This window comes from Dipodomys merriami, unplaced genomic scaffold (genome assembly GCF_024711535.1).
Source record: "Dipodomys merriami isolate MVZ:Mamm:240054 unplaced genomic scaffold, mDipMer1.0.p SCAF_784, whole genome shotgun sequence".
Taxonomy (NCBI): Eukaryota; Metazoa; Chordata; class Mammalia; order Rodentia; family Heteromyidae; genus Dipodomys; species Dipodomys merriami.
The window spans coordinates 237,663-247,196 of NW_027206384.1; positions in this window are offsets into that span (position 1 = coordinate 237,663).

Consider the following 9,534-nt stretch of genomic DNA (forward strand, 5'->3'; position numbering starts at 1 on the left):
CTGAAGTACATGTTGATTATAAGCTTTGAAGAGTGTCACCAGAAATTCAAAGCATTAGAGAAAGAAGGAATGAGTAGTTAGCAGAGAAGACGGGGAAGTGCTGTGTCATAGAAGATGAGGCCAAGAAAAGTAAACAGGAAAATATCAGGCTCAAGAAAGAGATTGTTACTCTTCAGAAACAGTTAAAAGACCACATGCTCTGATAGGGAATGCTGGGGAAAGGGAAAGAGCATTAGGAAGAAAAACAGAAGAGCTAAAGGAACAGTTGAAAGATCTGTGACAAAAATACACTGAAGTTGAAAACTAGAAAGAGAAACTACTACAGTAAAAGCCCCAAAAGACTGCTGAGATCTTCACCATAAATGTAATGCAGAAGCATCCTGTCCCAATGGAACAGGTGGAGGTGGGAAAAAATACCTTGCAATAGTACCTTTGTGAACTTAAGGGAGGAGCTGAAGAGCAAGCAAAGGTGTTGTGAGAAGAAGCAGCAGTTGTTCAGTCAAAGGAACTCTCCTGTAACCCTGCCAAAAGAGTTAGAGATTAAGGAGCACATTGAGAACAGTGCGATCTTGAAAGCAAGTTTGAGAGAAAAGGAGGAGAATAAAATGGAAGAAGTCTCCAAGGTTCAGAGTACTGTACAGGAATTAAAGAAAATAGAGACCCTAAGATACAGGGAAACATCTGAACTGATCAGGTGGATTGGGAGATCACTCTATAAAACCAGTGGAGTCTCTAGAACTACTAGTCGTTAAAATTAAGGGAAGAAGAAAAATCAGTTGTAACAAGTGTGCAAATGTTGACACTGAACTTGTGAAAAATGCATACAGGCTTAAGCTTTCTCTCAGTTCACATGTAGATATGTGCACCCTGGTAAATTTCCCGAGGCCACTACCTAAAAATGTTCTGAAAACCAGTTGGGCCTTAGCCTGACAATACTTTGTAAGGTGTGTAGGTAATTTCCAATAGGTAAATTCTGAAAAGCTGGAACCTATGGAAAGAATTCATATGTGAGGAACCTCAGATGGTGAATTTGAGAAAGTGGACTTCACAGAGGTAAATCCTGGAAAGTATGGGTATTCGTATCTGTTGGTAATAGTGGACAGTTTTTCAGGCTAAGGTGAAGCATGTAATAATTCCTTGATTTGGCTTACCATTAGCTGTGGGGTCCAAAGAGTCCCTGCACTCATGGCCCAAGTTCTCAATTATTAACTAACACTCTAGGAATAAATTGGAAGTTACAATCCATTTATAGAACTGAGAGTTTAAAGCATTAGAAAGAATGAATATGCCCTCAAAAGAAACTAAATTAAATACAGAGACTGTCCATGCCTAGGTGAGCCTCCTCCACTTTGCTCACATTCGAGCAAGATGTAGCCCTTATGTTAAACGATTTAATCCCTTTGAAATACTTTAAGGTGGACCACCCCCTTTGTTTCCTAAATTTGGGAAGGCTATATTAACAGAAATATCTAGCTACAATCTGCAGGCTTTACAACATATTCTTTTACGCACCTATCCTTTGGTAACCAAGGCTCACCGGCCACCTAAGAAAAACTCCACCTAAAGGGGAGGGGCTAAAATGGCGATGGAACAGCAGGGAAACACCACAGCTCTCCCCAACAAAATACAGAGTTTGGATTTCAATGCTCCATTTCTGCAAGTGAACCACAAAAAAAGGCGATTACTCAGAGAGATACAGAAAGTGAAAAAAGAAAAGGGAAAAACCTACACAGACAATAAAGTGTGAAGACCCTTCCTCCAGCCTTGATGGTGATGGGGCTCTCCGCTGAGCAGCTTAAGTGGTGGAACTTTGTGCCAGGTTGCTTAAGTGGCTTGGCTCTGGACCCTCAGTGGACCACACGCCCCCAAACATCCCAAGAATCACAGAAGACTCCCAAGGTCCAGTGCCAATCCAGAGAATACAAACGGAAATCTCAGAAGACAGAATCGGCATGAAGATTCCCCTCACCCTCCCTGGCATGGCACATCTGCCTGGCTGGTGCAAGAAGCCCAACCCAGTCAGGAGCAGCAGCAGCTGTCAGCAGGGGCGAATGACCCTAGACTTGCGGTGTGGCACCTCTGTCCTGCTGGTGTAAACAGTCTAGTCTAACCTGGAACAGCAGCAGCAGCTGGCAATAGTGGCAAACCACCCAGACTCTGTGCACAATGCCTCTTGTCACTAGCCCACAGGAACAGCCCAGACCAGCCTGGGGCGGCAGTGATAACTGTGGCAGGGACAGCTGCAGTGAACAACTCCAGACCCATGCCTGTTTGTGCCTCTCTATACTGGCCCACATAAGCAGCCTAGCCCAGCCTGAGGCAGCAGCACTGGTTAACACCTGACTCGTGGTAGGGTGGAGCGCCTCTTCACACCGGCTTGCCTAACCAGCCCAGCCCAGCCCATGGTGGCAAAGGTGGTGAACAACCCCAGACATGATGCAGGGTGTGGTGCTGAACAACCCCAGAATAGCCTCATGAACTTTCCTGCCTGGTCTGGCTTTGAAGCTGAATACACAGATCTGAGCCTCCTGAGTATTTACAATTACAGGCATTCACACCAGCAGGTCTAACTCTTGCCAACCCCTTCACTTTTTCTACAATAGATCATTTCTTAGTTCATACAAGGAATTTAAGCAAATACAAGAGGATCGACATAATACCCTGTATTCTATCTGATCATAGTGGAATCAAACTAGTTCTCAATAACAAGACATAAAGCAGAAAAACTTAAACACATGGAAATTAAACTGCACTAAGTTGAACAATACTTGGGTCACAAAAAGCTAAAGAAGAAATTAAAAAGTTCTTACAATTCAGTGAAAATAAAGAAACATCACAAAGAAACCTATGGGACCCAATGAAGGCAGTCCTGAGAGGCAAATGTATTGCTCTCAGTGCACATATCAAGAAAACAGAGGCCAAGTAAACAATCTTATGATACAACTAAAATTGGTACAGAAACAAGAAAAAAATTGAACCTAAAGTTGCTAGACAGAAAGAAATGACCAAAATAAGAGCTGAAATTAATGAGATAGCGATTGAGAAAATTATGAATAAAATTAATAAAACAAAAAACTGTTTCTAAGAAAAAAGTCAATAATTCTGATAGACCACTGGCAAGAGTAACTAACAAAATAAGAGAGGAGACCCAAATCGATATTATCAGAGATACCACAGGAAAAATTACAACAAATATCCAAGACAATCATAAGGAAATAATTCCAGATTCTACTAACGAAGGAAGGAAAACCTAGCAGAGATGGATGAATTTCTACAGAAATACAAATTGCTATCCCCCCTTTCCTTTTTGGCCCTGTTTCTCCACCATGTATGGTGGGGGCAGCAGTTCGGTAAATAAACTTCTTTGCCTGCCTTAATAGTGTGTGCTATTCTCTTCATAGGCTACTGAATGAAACCTACCTATGTAATATTACATTTGATGCTGTGACTCAGATGGTCTTTTTGAGTTGGAAATGTTAGAATTTCCTAACCACCCCTTTTCTGTGAATTAAACTGCATTGAGACACCACGCGAGACTTTTCACCAATACCATTTCTGGCCTTCACATCCACGTCCACACCACTTCTCTTCTCTGGTGAGTGAAATTTCTCTCTACGGCTTTCTGTTGCTCAATCTCTGTTCAGATGTGGCGACATGCCAGAGAGCTCCTATGGCCTTTAGCAGAAAGGCTGGTCACCTCTGAACCCGAGAATGCTTGGTTATGGGGTCTTGGCCATTTCTCTCTAGAGCTCTAGGGGAAGCAGGGACATCGCTTCTGCCTGGTCCGCTCTCCTTCCCTCACCAGACTGACTCTCCTACACATTTAACGGGGTGCTACGAGTCATGCCCGAGCCATGAAACCCTCTAAAATGCCTCATGCGCTTCCTGGATAGCCAGAGCACCTAATTTTTTTAATGCTTTTCTCAGATTTAGACAATTTTTGCCTCTGCAATGGTAAATGGTCAATAGTCTGTTCACTTTCAGAATCTCTTTGCTCTCTCTTAATCATGTCAAACTTTCTATATCTCTCCCTTTCTTTTCTACAACTATTGGTATTGTGCCATGAAGCGTGCAAAATGGCCTGGGTCCAGGGGAGCCATTCTAGTTTCCCTCTAAAAGGCTAGCCAAACTAGGCTTGATTTTTTGTTCAGGTTTTCCTTGCATTTTTTTTAGAAATTTGTCATCTTGAGTTTGCCATCTTGGCCAAATGGTGGGTGAAAGATTTGGCCCCCTCCAATCTTTACCCTTCCACCAAGCTTTCTTCTCTTTCATCCATCTATTCAAATGTGCCTTGCTAACAAGTTGCTCTTTTCACAGACTCTGATAACTGAGACCCAACCATCTGATGTGCTTTGTTAGCAAAGATGTCTAAACATTGTCTAAAATTTTAGGATTTGAGTTTTGTCTTTTTTGTTTTGTGTTGTTTAGGCTAGTACTGACTACGTGATTCTAAAATATTGGGCATATCTGTGTTAAGATTCTCCCATCTAAAAAGTTTTGTCATTGCAGAATATTTTGTCAATTCTTGATAAGGACCAGGTAAGTTCTACTTATTCTATTTGATCTCTTTGTTTCTTTAATTGGAAATAACAAAGGGTTTTCGTGACAAAGGTTGCAATTCAAATCCAACCCAGGCTGAAAAATCCCTAAGACTCCATCTCCCAACTTACCTGCAAAGAACCAGGCTGGAAGCTTGGCTCGAGCCTCTTATCTCCAACCAGAAAACACTGCAAGAGTTTTTATAACTCAAAGTGGTAAAGTGCTACACTTGAGCAGAAGTGCTCAGGGACAGTGCCCAGGAATTGAGTTCAAACCTCCTTGAATACCAACTGGGACAAACCATGGCACCAAGGACACTTAGGATTTGGTAAGAAGGAATCAAGGATTTGATTGGACATGAAAAACAGTGGTGGATACATAAAGCAGCATGGTCCTAATAATGAGCAGGGCCCACTAATCAATGTTGCCCCATGACCTGGCCCACTGGAGTGCATGGGGCATGCCACACAAGTGAGCAGGGCATGCTACTAGAGGGGGTAGGATGTCATCCTCACATGATGAGCTGTGAAGAATTGATTGGGGAACAGGCAGTTTGTGAAGTGATGGTTGAAAACTGTTAGGTAGGAAACCCACTGGAGTGATGGAGGGGTTTAACCTATATATAGGCTGCATGGTCAGAGCAATGGAATTGAAGAAAATCAAGGGAAGACTTCAACAAAGGAAGTGGTGAGACAGCAGGAGGGGAAAGACCTGGGAGAAGAGGAATTTGATGGCGAGCAGGAGGGGAAGGAAGCCAATTGGCCACCAGGCCAGAGAAGTGTAGTGGAAAGGCCTAAAGAGAAGAAGGAAGTGATGGAAGGGAAAAAGGGAAATGAAGGAAAGGTCTATAAAGAAGGAAGGAATAAGGGAAAAGGAAAAAGCCTTACCTATTGAAGTTTGGAGCGTGGAGATGGTAATTTGGGGGGTTGGTGTTTTGCAAATCAATTAACTATGCTTATTGAACGTCTGAGATTTGGTGGTTAGGGCTGGGCTGTCACTGAGTGTACAGCACAGGACAAGGTAAATGCAGGCTCATTTCTAGTCTAAATAAAATTATCTTCAATGTGCCTCATTGGATTGCCTTGTGTTTCATGCATTATAAGTGTACAAGTTCAGAAGTTAATAGTCTCAAAGGCCACGATTTTTGTAAAATGTTATGAGGTCAAAATAGGTTTGAAAAACCCAATGGAACAATGATATCACAATGGCAATATGATGTCACAATATTGAGTGATAATAATATTTTCATGTTATACTTAGTTGGTGATGACATAATGGTGATGAGGTCACAGTAGATTTACGATGTTATAATAAGTCCCAATAGGTTTTTTTATTGTGAAAATACTGTAGAGAGGGTTTACCATTATATGGGCAAGATAATGTGTACATTTCTTATCAAGCATTATAGCCTCCTCCTTTGTTTCCTCTTCCCATCCCTTCCCATACTTACCTGGCAGGGGAAATACCACGATCACACAATAGGTTTATGATGTCAGTTATGATGTCAGTTATGATGTCCGTTCCCCGGAGAAAGTCATCCCACCCAGGCAGGAAAAACTCTGCCCACAGAGAAGTGACTTTCTTCACCAGGTAAACACAGCCAGAGACTGCCCCTCCCTAAAACAGCCTAGACAAACAATTGAAATTCAGTAAACATAAACCCCGAGAAAAGCTCCAAGCTGGGCTCTGTGAGTGTCTCAGGATTTAACCCCTCAGGGAAAAGCTACTGTTTGCTGAAAGACCTCAACCCTAAACAGAACCTAGCCTCATCACAACATCTCCAAAGTAGAGGAAACAGCCATCTCCCTCTTTTGTGATACTCCAAGCAGATCTCCCTCCTACTGAACTAGCCTGGGAGGAGGATCAAAAAACATGCCTAACACAGAGCATTTTCTGCCGGCCCAAACTGACTTAAGAAACCAATCAAGCCACAGAAAACCAAACACCACAAGCAGACCCAAGACTCCACCAAGAGACTTGTTATGGACACAGAGGAGATACAGGGTCTTCCCATTCAGCCCCCACCAAAAAAATTAAGGAACTCTTCTTTGAAACTTTTCTTAAATTTTTATTTTAAAAAAATATTTTCTGTTACACTTTTTTCTCATAATTTTTATTTTTGGTGTGTGTGTGTGTGTGTGTGTGTGTGTGTGTGTGTGTGTGTGTGTGTGTGTGTGTATGTATGTATGTATATGTGGGTGTGTTTAATCTTTTTTGACCTTTTGGGCCTTTTTTATTGTTTTCATTTTTTTCTCTCTTTTTTTTTTTACAGGACTTAATTGCTGTTATGCTCATTCTTTTATATACCTGTAGTCAATTATTAGATCTTATCCACCATTGTGTACATACTTAATCCAGAAATTTATTACTCAATTCACAACCTCTTAGGCTTAACTTCTTTAAGAGCAGTATCATCTCTTTATGCCTACATAATTATCAAGTAACTAATTTTATTTTTTTCTTATTTTTTTGCTTTAATGTTTCCTTTCTATCCCTCCCCTCCTCTCATCCTATCCTTTTCTTCTCTCAATATCATTTCTTTAAAAGTACGTAATTATTAAGTGTTTCACTTCTTAAATTTAATTTTTGTTTTTCCAATTTTCTTTTTTTTATTTCTCTACTGTCATTCTGTCTAATCCTTTTCCCTCTCTGAGATTAGGAATTGGTTAAATTTACTCTCCTTTTATCCCTGCACATCCCTCTAGTCCTATTTGTCCCCACATTTCTCCCTAAGGCTAATAATTTCTGGATTGCCAAATCCTTTTTTGCTGTTTGTAGCCCCTTAATACATAGTTGTTTTATGTTCAATAGATTGTATCTTTTGAATTAGATTGTATCTGCAGCCATTTTGATTGTGCAACCACACTACTCTGGTTGATGCTTGCCTTAAAATAGTGTTCTAGCACACAATTGGTGTCACTTTCATACCAAATGGGCAGAACAAGCCTAAAAGCACAATAAAAATGGCAAGTCCAGGTATCTCAACTCCCACTCTGTTAAGCAGGTGACAGAATTGTTAATGAATAATCCAGAGGAGATCCATAAAAATCTGTACAAATGCTACTGGTAAACATGGTGAATGAAATGATTGAAAACTTGCAAAGGACTCAGTGTGAGCATGATAGGGAGCGAGAGGAGGCAATCAAAATTCATACAGGAATCTTTTAAGCAATAGGAAGCTACTTAAAGATTAATGCAGGAAATGCATAAGCAGGTTGAGAAGAGTCAAAGAGAAATACAGGAGATTCGGGAGCAGGCTGAGCACAGCCAAAGAGAATTACTAGAATTGCGTGAACTTGACGAAACTAATCAAAGAGTAATACAGGGATTATGAGAGCAGGATGAGAATAGACAAAGATCAATAGAGGCATTCATGGAATCCATAAACAGACAGGTGAAAGAAGTGAGGGAGATCACAAATGGAATGCTGAAAGGAGCAAGACAGAAAGAATGGGTGTCCAGGGAAACCATAACCAATCAACTATGTGATTTGAGAAACTGAACACCAAATTAAGGAAGTAAAGAAGTTCATACAATATCTAAAACAAAGCTCCAACAAAGAATTTGAAGCCATCAAAGCTGACCAATTAGAAGGAAAAGTAATAAAAAACAAAGTAGAAAGTCTTGACAGTAGGTTAGACCATGCAGAAGATTGAATCTTGGGGATTGAAGACAGCCTACATATATAGAGAAAGAACATACAACCATCCAAATCAAGTACAAAAAATATGATAGATCTATTCAACATTTGGAAGACACCATCAGAAGGCCTAATCTTACGATAATGGGTGTAAAGGAGCACCTAGAGACAGAAGTTAATGTTCTAGAAAATTTATTTAACAGAATTCTAGCAGAGAACTTCCCAAAAATGCAAAAAGATAGGCCTATTCAGATGCAAGAAGCTTATGGAACCTCAAATAGACCAGATCAAAACAAGACATCCCACTGTCACATTATAACCTTCACAGGATCAATTCAGACCAAGGAATGGAGCCTTAAAGATCTCAAGGAGAAAAGAACAATCACCTATAAACAGAAACCAATTAGAATCATCCCAGATTTCTCAGCAGAGCCGATTAAAGCAAGAAGAGCCTGGAATGTTGTATGCCATGCGCTAAAGACAAACAACTATCAAACAAGAATACTGTACACAGCTAAACTCTCCTTCATAACTGGAGGTCAAATAAAAACCTCCCATAGCAAAGAAAAATTGAAACTATAGATCTCCACCAAACTAGCCATAAAAAAGACAAAAGTGTCGTACACATAGGAAACCAACAAGACCACAGTAAAAGCCAAGAAACAGCATCCAAGGGAATAAAATTAGAACTCAACACCAAAAGCCAACGAAGAAAGTCCTGTACTACATGGAGGCTGAACAACACACTGTTGAATCATCAATGAGTCATGGAAGAGATTAGAAAAGAAATGCAAATGGTCATGATATTAAAACAAAATGAACACACAAATTACCAGCTCCTCTGGGACACAGCAAATGCAGTACTCACAGGCAAGTTTATAGCTTTGCGGTCCTACAAGGACAAATTGGAGAGATCTGAAACCAACAATTTAATAAGACATCCAAACCTCCTTGAAAAAGAGCAGCAAGATAAACCCCAATCCAGTAGATGGAAAGAAGAATTAAATGAATTAGAAACCAAAAACATCAGAGAAAGAATCAACAAAACAGAGAGTTGTTACTTCGAAAAAATTAACAAAATTGACAGACCCTTAAGCAAACCTTTTTAGAAAAAGAAAAAAACTCACCCAAATTTAAAAAAAAAAATCAACTCAGAGATGCAAATGGAAACATCATCACAAAAACAACCAAGATTCAAAAAATGATAAGGGAATACTTTTCAAACCATTATGCAAATCACTTTGAGAACCTGGCAGAAATGCACCTTTTCCTAGCAAATCTTAACATTCTGAAACAAACAAGATGAGTTAAATCAACTTAACATGCCCATATCAAGCATAGAATTAGAAACAGCA